Below are 14,337 nucleotides of genomic sequence, written 5' to 3'. Positions count from 1 at the left end.
AATGTGAGCTCCTGCTAATTTAAATCCCAGATTGACTTTCCTACAGATTAATGCTATTATGCCAAAGTTTTTCAACATAAAGACAATATTAAAAATTATACTCTAAAGAAAAAAACCAAGTTATTGTAAATAACACAATAAGAATCCCAACAAGCAAATTTTACTCTTAAGAATGATGAAGCTATGTAGAATATGCCTCCCCCAAGTAATTCCCTGCGTATGTAAACATGCACATCTGAATCCAAAACCCTGTGCAGCTGTAAAATAAGGCTAGGTTTGCACTTGTTGTCTGTTTGCATGTTTTTCCATCTCCACGCTTTGTGCACCACACCCCATGGACACAGAACATTTGTAGGTGGCATCAAATCAACAGCCAGGTGAGACTGTTCTATAACAGAAGGACCACATGATATTTGAGATACAATTGGGGAAAAACCAATTGCAGTTATTCTCCAAATATCGTCTCTCTTTTTGAAGATATGCCCTGAATTAGTATGTTTTGGATTAAAGCAGTTTTCTTCTTTTTTCTTTTTGGATCTCTCCTTTTTAAAATATTTTCAACGACTTGGAGCACATAATGTCTGTTACAGACAGGAACACCTCAGATTAGTAAAGCTCCTTTCAGTTCTGGTAGGACTTCAACATTTATTGACTGAGAAGACTATTTTGTTAAGCTATTATTTCAAAACCCTAAGGTGTGACAGCAAATAATCCCTTCCAATAGATCACTGCATTTATCAATAAGGAGAAAACATGTACTAAGAAGAAAATATGTTTAAGGCTATTGGGTATATTATATTGGGTTCAAGCTTTCTCTTAAAGAGCCTAACTTTTTAAAAATGGAAGAATTATTTAAATCAACTTCTTACAAACAAGAACAAAAATACCTACCATCCAGCGTGGTAAAATAAAGGAACGCTGAAGTGCTCACTGTCCCCAACAATTGGTTCTCTCTGTGTCATGTTTGCACTCTCTTTCCTCCCCTCCCCTGCTCTCATTTTTCCTTCACTTTTCCCATACCAAGCTAACATTACCTCTGACAAGTGAGTGATTTAGTAGGAGAAAAATTCAGATTGCTTCTCTGAAACATGAAAACAACCTATTGGCTGGTTGTATTCAATCAATGATTTGTCAATGCAGGGATACATAAACCAAAATGGCTCAAGAAAACTAACCCTACTTGTGACTACTTAGCATAATCAATTCAACCAGAATGATCTAAATGCCTCAGTCTAAGCATTTCACATTGCCCCTCCTGGAATTTTACTTTACTGTAAGTGTATTATGCTATGAAGATTTTTGTTTACATTATGTAAAATTTGTCATGGACAAATACTAAATGCACACCTGAATGTCCTTCCCAGGTGCATGCAGGTAATAAAATGATATTGTAGACAGTTTCCTTTAATGCCTACCATTTATTGGTGTTACCAATTCATTGGTGTTACCAATCAATTATATTTCTCATTCCTACCTTTGGCAGATACTGCTGGTTGCCTACCTAATGGCAATTTTCCTCTTCTTTCTCGTTAAATGTACCCCAATTTTCTCTTGTTATCAGACAGCCTTATCCTTCATGGTGGTAGGGGTGAAGAGGCGGAATGCTGATTAGTTTAATCTCATCAGGGTAATTCCATTCTCCTGGCTATGGTCAACATAGGCATGGCTACATGACCCAACCACTGACCAATCTGACTTAAGATACTAAGCAAAGTTGTTTTCCTCCCTTCCATGGGGACACATGACAGAAACCCTGTTATGTGTTTGGGCAACACTGATACACAAGAAGGAAATCATTGAATTAGCCAGTCATGAAAGTGCCATCCACTTTACTTCTTGCATTGTAAGACAATAAAATGCCCTTTATGTTTTAGCCACATTTTAAGATGAGTTTGTTACTTGCAGCCAAAATCATCCTAGTTAATATGCTGCCCTTTAGAACAAGAAAAGAAAAGAGCAGTTGTGGATTCTTCCTTGCCTTAGGTAGGAACTGGTAGTATATAAATAATAAGGAGTACTGAGTGTATGTGAGAATTGTGTCAATAATTTCACAAAGAACACATCCATTTAAGTATCTAGGCACATCTTATCGCTTCTCAGCCTTTTGGCTAAGATCAAGTGTAGTATCTGTTCTTATCAGTTTAAGTATCTAGGCACATCTTGCCCTAATTGAAATGTATTTTCAAAAGTCTGGAAATAAATCTTTATTTAGTCCACAGTCTTCTTCAAATGTCTAGGCTATTTAATATGTAGGTTTCATATTTCATAAATTTCATAGAATGTTTCTATCAAACATTGTCTGCAAAGTGACAGGGTAAAGGGAATCTTCATATTTCTAATCATTGATTTTGTACTAAGAAATGTGTCCACCAATTTAAACTATCTCAGGTTTAAAATGCACAAAAGATTAAATCTTTTTAAATAGTCTCAGCATTTTCTCATCTATTTGGAATAGAAGTCACAGGTGTGCTTTGAAGTTTATAAACCATGCCTCGGTACTTTTAAAATAACTTCTGGAAAATGTAAAAAGGAGAAAGTGTGAATCAGCCCATGCTCAGGAAGGTGGGCCATGTTCATCATATTTACTATTATGACATATTAGATTATTTTCTTTCAGTGCTCGAAAGGCACACTTTCCAAAAGAGAAATACAGTTCTTTATATTTGGTTCACATAATCCAGACCTGCAGTGTCAGTGCCTGAAACAAATTACTGTTTATATTAGAAACTTAGTTTAATAAATTAGGTCTGGTCTATGGACTGTCAAAGTCCTTATAGTCTGCAATTCATATATAACAGATGCCTTTTCCATGACTCTTAACTAGAAGTGGCCAACGTGATTGCTTCCTCCTTGCCATTACTACATTTTGTAGGTTTAGTTATCTACTGCCCACAGAGAATTAAAAACAATTTAAAAGGGCATCTGGAATAAAACACTCTAAGGGAAAAAAAAATCTTTCCATATGCAATAACTTTCTGTTTAGGTCTGAGAATTATTCAATAATTGGCACTTGTTTAAATAGACCACTCAGGATCAGTTTGGTTTTCCAATTTCAGATTGAGTTACAGAACTATTTTTTTCCAAACTCACTTTTGCAAGTCCTAATTTCCAGCATATTTGTGGCACCACTGTGATTAACAGAGTAGCTAATTTTTGCATGAGAGACAAACACATTTTTCAAAAGTGTTGTAAATAATTCACTAATTTTTCCACAGATTGTTTATAAATTATGGATTTTAGCTTACTTGCCCTAGTTTAGAAAATATACCGGTAAAACAGGAGAGCGAAAAGCAGTAATTTTAGTTGATGAATTTATACAATTTAATTTTCATGAGAAACCTGGGTGCCTCCATCTTTTATGCCACTTTCCTCACTAGTGTCCAAGAGTTGGACCAAGAAGTGAGTGCCTGCCACTTGCAGCATCTCCACCTCTTGCCTTGTTTGCACTCAATACAGGAACAGTTGTTGCATAAAAAGTTAATCATGACACTCATCTATAAGATTAAATAATAAGGCCGCGGAAACTGACATCAACTCACATCAACACTTACAAATTCAGACACATGGACACTTTAACCGCTGGGTTTTTTCCTTTCTAAGCTCCACTTTGGAAAACTGTGCTTCCTTTTGAGTTGTTTGGTCAACAAACTCAATTCTAGAATTTCTATGCGAAGGATTAATCAAGAATAGTGTATTAGCTCACATCTTGAGAGCTAGACAGAGAAGATGCTCAGTGACATTTTAACACGTATGTCACTATGTTGACATCTCAATAAAGAAAACTATTCTCAGTGTGAAATGGGATGATTTCCTTACACCACCACCATCACCGCCAAAAACATCAGGCAAAATTTTTGAAATCTCACAGGTTTCAAGCATTGTCAGTAGATACCGCATCATTTTAAATATAAAAATACCCCGTTCAAACAATGAAAGGCAGGTGTACAATCATCAGTGCCTTCTTTACCAGCAACACAGTGATTTGTGAATATGTAATCTTATTTTAAATTTCACTCTTGTTCTTCGATCTTTCAAATGATTATAGTTTTCCTGGAGTGAAAATAACTTAAACTTACTAGACTTTTTAATATCTTTACAGCCAAACTGCTACAATTCTCACTTTGCTAATCTGTAATTCTCACAGAAGAACTGGCAGCGTTACCCGGCCTTTAGCAAGGACCCTGAAGTGAAATCACTTAAAACTTCCTCTATTTTAATTTCAAATGATATACTCTGTATATAAACCACGCAAATATGCTCTATCCGATACATTGACATGTACCTGCGATGTTAACATTTCTTCCTGGTACCTTCGGGCTGCGGACACGCGTGCATCGTGGAAGACTGGGCTTACTACAGCGCAAGTACAGAGCTTAGATTTCAGGAGCTCTTTGCTCTCATGCTATTCCTCTGACGGCCCTGGCGTTTTGGGTGATTTGACTAAGAAGCCACAGCTGAGCAGGGCAGCGATGACCTCTGAACCCACGTGCTTGACCTTCAGTCCCGATTGCCCATCAGATCACCTGGGAAGTTTGGCAGAAATAACATTGCAGGCCCACTCTACATTCTTAGCTGATCTGGGGCAGGCCCAAGGCTTCAGTGGTTTTGGGTTTTTTTTTTTTTTTTTTTGCTTTTTTTCATCTCCTTGGTGATTCTGACATGGTCCAGATTTAGAACCACTGGACCACTGCTCTTTGTGTCACACTTTTATAGTTCACAAAATCAGAATTAAATTTCCAGATTTATCATCACCCTTTCCCAGTCTCTTCTCTGAAAGCAGTTGACAAATGTATTTGAATATTCAGAGAATGAAGCTGAAATTTGAGAAGGAAAAACTTCATTTCGTAAGAACCCGACTGTACAGGACCCCTGAGGAACTAGATTATGGCTAGGCACTCGGGTTTAAATAGACATAAACTAATCACAAGAACACATTAACACTTTCTTTTAGCAAGGAAAGTCAAGGGAGAGAGAACAAGAAGATAAACAAATATTTAGAAAAGATCAATATCTACCTTCCCTTATAAATCTAGGTCTATAATAGAATGAAAAATATCAAATCTAATAACAAAATTAAACATCTGTTCCACACTAATAATGAATTCATGAAACAGATAGAAACTAATATCTTTTATATGTATAGCGATAGTAACACGTTGCCATTTTTTTGCCTAATAAAATTGTAGCTTCGACACATTTTTTTTAATTTAAAATATCCTGTGTCAATGAGAATTTTAGGAAACTAGACACTCTCATACTCTACTGACGATAATGTTAAGTTAATGCCACATTTGCCCCTTGGAGGCTAGGATCGTTAATTGGGACATGGGATGCCCAGTTAGGTGATTAAATATTAATCGTGGATGTGTGTCTGTGAAGGTGTTTCCACAAGAGAAAAACATTTGAATTGGTGAACTGACTAAAGCAGATGGTCCTCCCCAATCTGAGTAGACTTCATCCAGTCCATTGAGGGCCAGAATAGAACAAAAAGACACAGGAAGTTTGTACTAAACTTCCCTCTTTCTCTGTCTCTGTCTCTCCCTGTGCTTGACTGTGGAACTGAAACATCAATCTTTTCCAGCTCACGGAGTTCCTGGTTCTCAAGCCTTCAGACTGAAATTAATACCATGGGTAGCTCCTTGATTTTGTCTTGGAGTGTTAATTATTAATTAGTGTTAATTTATCCCAATTTACTAAGCATTTAGAATGCTACCAACTTGCTGCCTGGAGAGAAAAGCATAAAGGCTTATGAGAAAAATGAAGGGCCCACAGTAAGTTAAACAGGCTCTCAGGTCAAAATAGATGAAAAGGAGAATAAATTGTATTGAGTGCCTATGATAAACTAAGTCCTGGACCAATTATTTTCCATCCATCACCTAATTTACTCCCTTCTGCAGCCCTATAAGATACATACTCTCCGAATTTCCCATTTTACAGGTGAAAACACTGAGGCTCAGAGCAGTTAACCAATTTATAGCTAATGATCCAAACCTAAGACTTCAAAATCCAGGCTGTTTCCCAGGAGCTCACTATCTTCCCCGTAGCAGTAGAAGACCCTGTGATTCCCCACTTCAATCAATAACTTGGAAATTCCCCTTTCTTGGAGGCCAAACTGAGATTCAGATCAAAACATGACCAGAACACTTCATTGCAATGGCATCTAGGAGCCAGTAAAGACCATGCAGCCAGTCTTCCGAAGGAGCAGCTTCAGGGATTCACCTTAGGAGCCTCCCTGTGAGCAAAACAGCACATTATCAACCCCTCTGGGCTGGTTGGGATGAAGTCTTAGTACAAATCACTCCTTCTCAAATCATTTGATCTAGATCTGATATATAAAATATCTGATACATGAAATTTTATAAACCCAAAGACCATCAAGGAAAATTTGTCATCTGTACAAGGTTAAGATAAACAAAGGCTCAGGAAAAAAAAGAAAGAAGAAAGAAAGAAAGAAAGAAAGAAAGAAAGAAAGAAAGAAAGAAAGAAAGAAAGAGAGAGAGAGAAAGAAAACCACGGATGTTTCTAAATCATCTTGGTTCCAGTTTTTAACCAAAACGCAAATATAAGCAAAGAAAAACACCAGTGCTTAAAATTTAACATCAGCCGGTAGAAAAGATCCCATTAATTAGACTGTCAATTTGCAACTCTTGATATCTTTTATGTTTTTAACATTTCCAGTATTAGCCTGGGAACTTGAATAAAAACAATTTCTCTTCAAACTTATGATCCTTTCTGACTGTGAGTACGTAGCACAATCTAAATGTTGGTTTATTATATTCAAAAAATTAAACTCAAGCTAAAAACAATACACTGTGAAGGAAGTTAAGAGTCCATATTATATTTTAACACAATTTTGATTATATTTAATGTATCATTCCACTTAGAATGGTCCAATAAATAACACTAGAGTGTATCAATAGTGATTCAATTAAATTATTTAAAATAAATGACTACTGATAAAAAAGGAAGTGTTTTATTCTTGCATGTAACATTCTACTTTGCTAAAACAATAGAAACCTTTTTAAAATTATCTTTTAGGAATGCAAAATAGGGGCACCTGAGTGGTTTAGTTCGTTAGGGGTCTCTTGATATAGGTTCAGGTCATGATCTGACAGTTTATGACATCAAGCCCCATGTTGGGCTCTGCACTGACAGTGCAGAGCCTGCTTGGGATTCTCTCTCTACCTCTCTCTCTGCCCCTCCCCTGCTTGCTCACATGCTCTCTCAAAATAAACAAACATTAAAAAAAAGAATGCAAAATATTTCATTATTCTGAAACCATTATTATTTCTCAACAGGGCTACGGGACAGTTTCTAGAAAGCTGAAGAAAGGCCTTCCTCAATCCTATCACAGGACCAGAAATCTCCAGTATAAACATCATTTCTAAAACATCTCTAAAGGACAAATATTGTAATTTCTCTGAAGTGCTCCTATTGTAGAATAAATGGATCCATTTCCATCATTGCTCACCTAACACTGCAGTGGTCCCTGGGGGATCAGGACATGAGTACATTCTGATAGGAATGCATACTGTGGTACTACAATGAAACCTTGGGAGAGGCAGAATGAAGGAGCTGCTTTTTTTTTTTTCAATCGATGTGTAAAGGATTATAAACGCATTTTCCTCATTTGACATGACAGCTTAAGACCAACCTGCAAGTGTTTCTTTTTTTTTCTTTCCTTTCTCTTTTAACTTTCCATTACTTTGTTGTAAGTTTTATTTAGCATTAATCTTTTATGGCCATATTTTTTTTTGTAATGCTTTAAGCATCCTTCTTTCTTCAGCTTCTTTGGAAATCAAAGTCATGTCAATAGACTCAAAGGTATCCAAACACTCTTGATTAATTCTCAGAACACTGATCTGAAATAGTCTTGGAATGAGGCTAATGGGAGAACTTCAGTGTGCTGTTTTTACAAATTAAAACAGATAAGGACATGGTTTTCCTATTGCTAAAAAGTTAGGCATCACTCTACCATTATTTTCTACCTTCATTTATCACCAGCATTTTTCAACTTTTTAATTGTAAGTCTGCACATGTTCACAATGATAAAACTAAAACGTGTTCCTAACACAAACCTCAAGTGAAAGTCTATAATCTTTGAAATAACTTATAGAAAATGAATCATGCTACTTTATTCATTTTTAGCTTTCTTTATGCTATAATCGCAAATACTTAAAAGACAGCTGGTACAAACCGACTCCAAATGAGAAATTTATACTTTACATTTTAGTAAAATGAGTTATTTTAAAACTTGGTCCCATGTTTTCCTGAACACCTAGGCACATCTCTTGTTTGAATTTTTTTTACCGGAACTCCCTTCAGAAACAATACTAACTAACCTAACCATGCAATATCTTATTGAATTTAGCCTTTCAACAATTTCTTTTTTTAATGTCTATTTATTTTTGAAAGAGAGACAGACAGAATGCAAGTAGTAGAGGGGCAGAGAGAGAAGGAGACACAGAATCTGAAGCAGGCTCCAGGCTCTGAGCTGTCAGCACAGAGCCCAACGCAGGGCTTGAACTCAGGAACTGCAAGACTATGACCTGAGCCAAAGTTGGTTGCTTAACCTACTGAGCCACCCAGGTGCCCATTAACCTTTTAACAATTTCTAACTACAGCATCTAACCTGTTTATTTAGCTTGTATACTTAAAATATAATCAATAGCTTAGTCTTTATTTAGCTGCCATTTTCTCTTTTTACTTTAAAACACTGAAAATAAATGCTTGGATACTTTTTGCTCTTTTCCTGGTTATATCTTTGAATTCCCTAAATTTTTATCTTATTATATGCATAATCAAGCTCAACATCATGTACCAGCCTTTTGAGGCTCTCATTCTCCAAGTGTTAAGTTTGGCATAATTTTGCATGGAAAAAATGGATTTAGAGAAAACTGTTACAGAAAATATTAATATACTGTATATTTTCACCCTTGTTTGTAACTGCTTGGAGCAGAATCTACATAGTTTATTACCATGTCCAATAATATTCAAACACTATCAACTATCCTTAAAAAGTAAATATAATTATGGATTTTTAACAAAAAGTAAAAAATAATCATTAATGATGTGTTTCTGAGATAATGCCCCAAGACAAATAGGGAATTGAAACCAAAGATATACATGATGAGTCAGTTTCATTTACTTAGGAATGTCCCACCTTGGTCTAAAAAGTATTATATGGCAAAAGATCTACAGGGAGAAAAGATAAGGTTAGGAACAAGGTGTCCATAATTCAAATCAAATAAAAAAAAAATTTAGCTATTTTATAAAAGGCACCATACTGGTGAAATCTTAATAATTTCCCTCTCTCTCTCTCTCTCTGTCTCACACACACACACACACTACAAAGATAAATTACTATTCTTGCTCCTACTTAGCCTGAAGTCTAAGAAATACATGTTAAAAAGTGATTGTATGTCAGTCCTACCCTAGGGACCCCAAGCCAGATCATACAAGATCTCAGTTTTAAGAAAATCACAGTGTAGAAGAAGATGGATGAGTGATCCCATTGAAGTTATTCTGACATATTATACTTGTTGGGATAAAAATGAGTATGTAAACACAAGACTTCTTTTGAGAAGTAGCCTGAGAATAATCAAGTAATGAGAAATAAGCAAGTAAATCATCAATGTGTCAGCTATATAAAAATACTCTTGTAAGCTTTACATGGCTTATCCCAAGGGAACTCTGACAGCAGCCGTACCACCATTTACAGGTAAAGAAACTGAGGCACAGAGGGTTTCAATAGCCCCTCCAAGGACAGTAAGGGGCAGAATTAAGATGTGAATGTGGGAATTCTGTCTCCAGAGATTGTGTTTAACCATACTCCTCCTGAAAATGCAAGGGCATCGATGAGAAGGAGAACTCATGACTGGAAGAGGTCACTGGTGATGGCTCTTGATAGAGGTGGCATATTTCATTTACTGAGCAAATATTTGCTGAGTATCAGTTGGGCACAAGACCCCCTGCTAGACACCAGGGATACACTGGCAAACAAACAACAGAAATACATCAGATAGACCAACTCGATGGACAGGTAGGATTTAAACAATGAGAGACGAAGTGGGGTAGGGATTAGGAATAAAAAGTCATTCTGCTGTGAAGAAGATCACTAGATTTGCAAATGCACCAAAATGGGAGTAAGTGATTGCTTTGACATGTAACTGCAGAAAATCTATTAATTAAATTTACATTCCATTTTATTTATTTTTTTGAGTATAGTTGACACACAATATTACAACAGTTTCAGGTGTACAGGACAGTGGTTCAACAAGTTTACGCATTAGGCTATGCTTACAAATGTAGCTACCATCTGTCTTGATACACTGCTATTATAATATCATTGACTGTACACCTTATGCTGTGCCTCTTATTCCCATGACTTATTCATTCCAGAACTGGAAGCCTATATCTCCCTCTCTCTTTTGCCTATTTTGCACCTCTCCCTCCCCCTTCTCCACTGGCAACCATCAGTTTGTTCTCTGTATTTATAGGTCCAGTTCTGCTTTTTGTTTATTCATTATTTTTAGATTCCATTTTAAGGGAAAAGAGGAAGGTGAAGAAATCTTTGGAGCTTGTGCTGGGTAGCCTCTAAAATGGCCCCAAATAACTCCCAGTTCCTGATATTCATGCCCTTGTGCAGCCCTGTCCTTGAAAGTAGTCAGGACTGAGGCACCTGGATGGCTCAGTTGGCTAAGCGTCCAACTTCAGCTTCAGTCATCATTCGTGCGTTGAGCTGTCAGCCAGAGCCTGGAGCCTGATTCAGATGCTGTGTCTCCCTCTCTCTCTGTCCCTCCCCTGCTCTCTCTCTCTCTCTCTGTCTCTCTCTGTCTCTCAAAAATAAAATAAACATTAAAAAAAATTTTTTTAAGTAGTCAGGACTGAGTGACTCCCTTTTAATGGATAGAATGACAGCAGAACTGAAAGGGGGGGGGCCCTTCTGATATTAGATTATAAAAAGACTGTGACTTCCATTTTGTGTTGTCTCTCACTCTGTCCTGAGGCACTCACAGGATGGGAAACCGGCTGCCCCATCATGACACAGCCTTGAGGAGAGGTCCATGTGGTGAAGAACTGAAACCTTCCAACAACCGGCTGAGTAGTAAATTCAGCTGAACGTGGATTCAGAGGCCTCCTCCATACCGCCCTTGGCCAGCTGAACCTCAGATAAGACCCCAGCCCTAGATGACAGTTTGAATACCAACTTCGTGAGAGAATTGAATCAAAAGTTCCCAGCTAATCTGCACCCAGATTCTTAACCCGCAGAAACTGTGAGGCACTGAATATTTGTTTGAAGCTACTATTTTAGAGTAATTTATCACTCAGCTATAAATAACAATTAAAGCATCTTTCTATAGAACTTGAGCGTCTCCCTGAAATTTTGCACTTTGAACCACTCGTACACAAATATTCATCACAGAATCCTATTTCATAAATGACCCTTACCAAGATTACTGGAAGGCACTAAGAAGAGAAGAAGGAAAAGAGAGATGGGTAAGTAGGGAGGGAGGGAGAGAGGGAACCAAAGTTACGGCAAAGGCATCTGTGAGCATATCCTCTGGCTCAGAGACAAATGTATGCAGTTGTGTGTGCAGGGTCTACTTGGGTATGAGCTGTATCTATGTTCTGTAGGTGTGTATAGCGTTGCTGATGATTCCATAGCTTCTATTTAGTGTTTTCTGTTTTGTCATGCTCACACTTTGAATGGGATGACAGTATTGGCTGAATCAATTTGAAAATGTGGCCATTTCCTTAGCCAGCATGTATTCATCCAAGATTCCTGCTTCTTAATTAATCATTTGATTAATATCTGTGGCCCAGAGGTTCAATTAGAGATACACCTTTTTTTTAATATATAGACAATAAACAACATGTAACAACTGATGTAACCTAGCATGTATGGGTAGTTAAAGTGGGCATTATTTTTTATTTGCTTTCAAGCTGCAGAGAAGGCTGAACAATAGGCAATAAACAAGTCATTTTGTATGGCTTTTGTGAGACTTGAAAAGAATTTTGACTTAATGGAAACTGATGCTTTGTTGGAAGCCCTGCAAGGGAAGCGATAGAAGACCCACATGGTAAGTGCCCCAAACAGATCTTCACAAACGATAGAGTCACATTTAACTCGAAGATTGGGTGGTAAAGGTCAGCTTGTAGTGTAGAATTAATAGGTGGTGTCTCACTAAGGCTCTTCACCTCCTGCCTTGAGAAAACTTTCAAGGTTTCTACAGATAAAGAAAAGGACTCAAGGACCAGAGACACCTCAAATATGTAGATGACACTGTCATCTTTTACTTAAGCTAAAGACCTTGAAGCAATGGTGAAAGAATATAACAGAAGAGCAAAGAATCTGGATCATTATATAAAAGAAGCATATGCAAAATCACATCGAGTACATACATTCAGGAGGGAAAGCTGGCTGCAAAAAAATTAGGCATTGCAAAGAAGTGTTTGTTGAGGCCATATGGCGTACATTGTTACAACCCAGAAAGGTTCAGAAAGCAGAATAGACCCTTGTTAGAGTCCCTGAGGAGCTGAAAATGAATAGTTTCCTACATTTAAAGAACTATCTACTAGAAAGAGAGCTATGATACTAGCACACTCCTGCTTTTGGCAACTATAGCAAAAGCACACATATTTAACACAGAGAATAAAATTTGTGTAACAAAATAGGAAGCACTTTGAATATGGTACTGCGTGAAGAGACAAAAGAAAAACTGGTAGTAGCAGAACAAGGTAGACAATTACGAGGAAGAAAAAAACCTGGCCCCCTTGGAGATGTGACACAGTAGAGGTAGAGGATGAGCCTGTTACACACCCGTGGGAATAGCCCTTCCCAGTAGGTTCGAACACACCAGTTAGGTCCCTTTGTGAACTCATATCTAAGTCTCTCTAAGTTTATGTGGATAAGAACCATCAAAGGACATACAACAAAAATAAAGTCTGATTCTCTTATGTCCTAGCAGTAGCCTGGACCGCGGTTAGATTTCTTTAAACTTCTCCTGCCCTAGACTTGTATTGTTACTGCTTCCTCCTTGGAATCAGAGGTCTGATGAAAAAAGTAGTATCTGATTCATCAAGTTCCTTGTGCATGGCAAAAGCTTCCCAGTGTCTTGAAAGATAGAGGCTTTTTCTAGGATCTTTAAAAAAATAGAAAAAAATATATAATTTCTCTTGAAGTCGAGTGAGTAAGCAGGTATTGAGACAAATATCACCAAAATGAGGATCCTTTTCACACAACATCAGTGAGTAATATTTACTGAGTATACTCGTTCATAATGTAAAGTGCTGTGCTAGGGGTCATGGTGAGTGAAACAGACAAGTTTCCTAGATGAGCTTTCAGTTCAGCAGGGAAGCAAAGGAAGATTGACAAATAAGTGATGACTAATTAAATAATTATAATTATTCAAAGAGATAATAAAGAGTTGTGTAAGTTGCAATGATGGTATATAACAAGTGTACCAAAATAATTGGAGGGTCAGGGAAGGTTTGTATAAGTGAGTGCCTTCTAGTGAAGCCTCAAGATTGAAGAAGAGATATTCAGGTGGTAGGAATGTGTGTGTGTGTGTGTGTGTGTGTGTGTGTGTGTGTGTGTTCACACATTCACTTATACACAAGTCCACAGGTAAGCAGGGGACAGAAGGAGAATAAGAGAAAGGAAAAGATCTTGAAACCATCTGTAGAGATACAAGAAGTCCAGTATTGATTAAAAACAAAGGGAGTGGTTGGTACAAGAGACCAGAGAAGGGTGCCTGGGTGGCTCAGTTAGTAGGGCATCTGACTTCAGCTCAGGTCATGATCTCATAGCTTGTGAGTTCGAGCCCCGCATCGGGCTCTGTGCTGACAGCCCAGAGCCTGTAGCCTGCTTCAGATTCTGTGTCTCCCTCTCTCTCTGCCCCTCCTGACTCATGCTCTGTCTCTCTCCCCTTCAAAAATAAATAAACATTTAAAAAAAAATTTTTAATGAAAAAAAGGTGAGACCAGAAAAGGTGTGAGGTCAGATCATGTAAGACCTTGTAGGTCAATATAAAGACTTTGGACTTTATTCTGAGGACAATGGAAAGACATGAAAAATGGCCAGCTGAAAATTTAGCTTCTCTTTCCCTGAGAGAGATTAGGAGATAAATATTTGGCAAACCTCTGGCAATTCTCTGCCTCTGACATAAGATACTGGAGGATGGGGCCTATATCAAATTCATCCCTGTGTTTTACGTTGTGCTTCTGAGGGGAATAAAGTAGAGCCAAATTTAACTGTAATGTAGTATAACAAGCCATAGTGCCCTAAGGAAAGAATGGGTTGATGGTACTAGAAATCAGCTTTGGGAAAGGTCA

The 14,337-nt window shown here is 37.4% G+C and overlaps 1 pseudogene; it reads left to right on the top strand.

Annotated features, from left to right (window-relative positions):
* Positions 1 to 2,088: 2,088 nt before the first annotated feature.
* On the top strand, positions 2,089 to 2,247 carry LOC122241799 (annotated as a pseudogene).
* The last annotated feature ends 12,090 nt before the right edge of the window (positions 2,248 to 14,337 follow it).

The sequence above is a fragment of the Panthera tigris genome, chromosome C1, assembly GCF_018350195.1.
Source record: "Panthera tigris isolate Pti1 chromosome C1, P.tigris_Pti1_mat1.1, whole genome shotgun sequence".
NCBI lineage: Eukaryota > Metazoa > Chordata > Mammalia > Carnivora > Felidae > Panthera > Panthera tigris.
The sequence above is the reverse complement of the archived record's forward strand: the minus strand, read 5'-3'. Positions and strand labels throughout refer to the sequence as shown.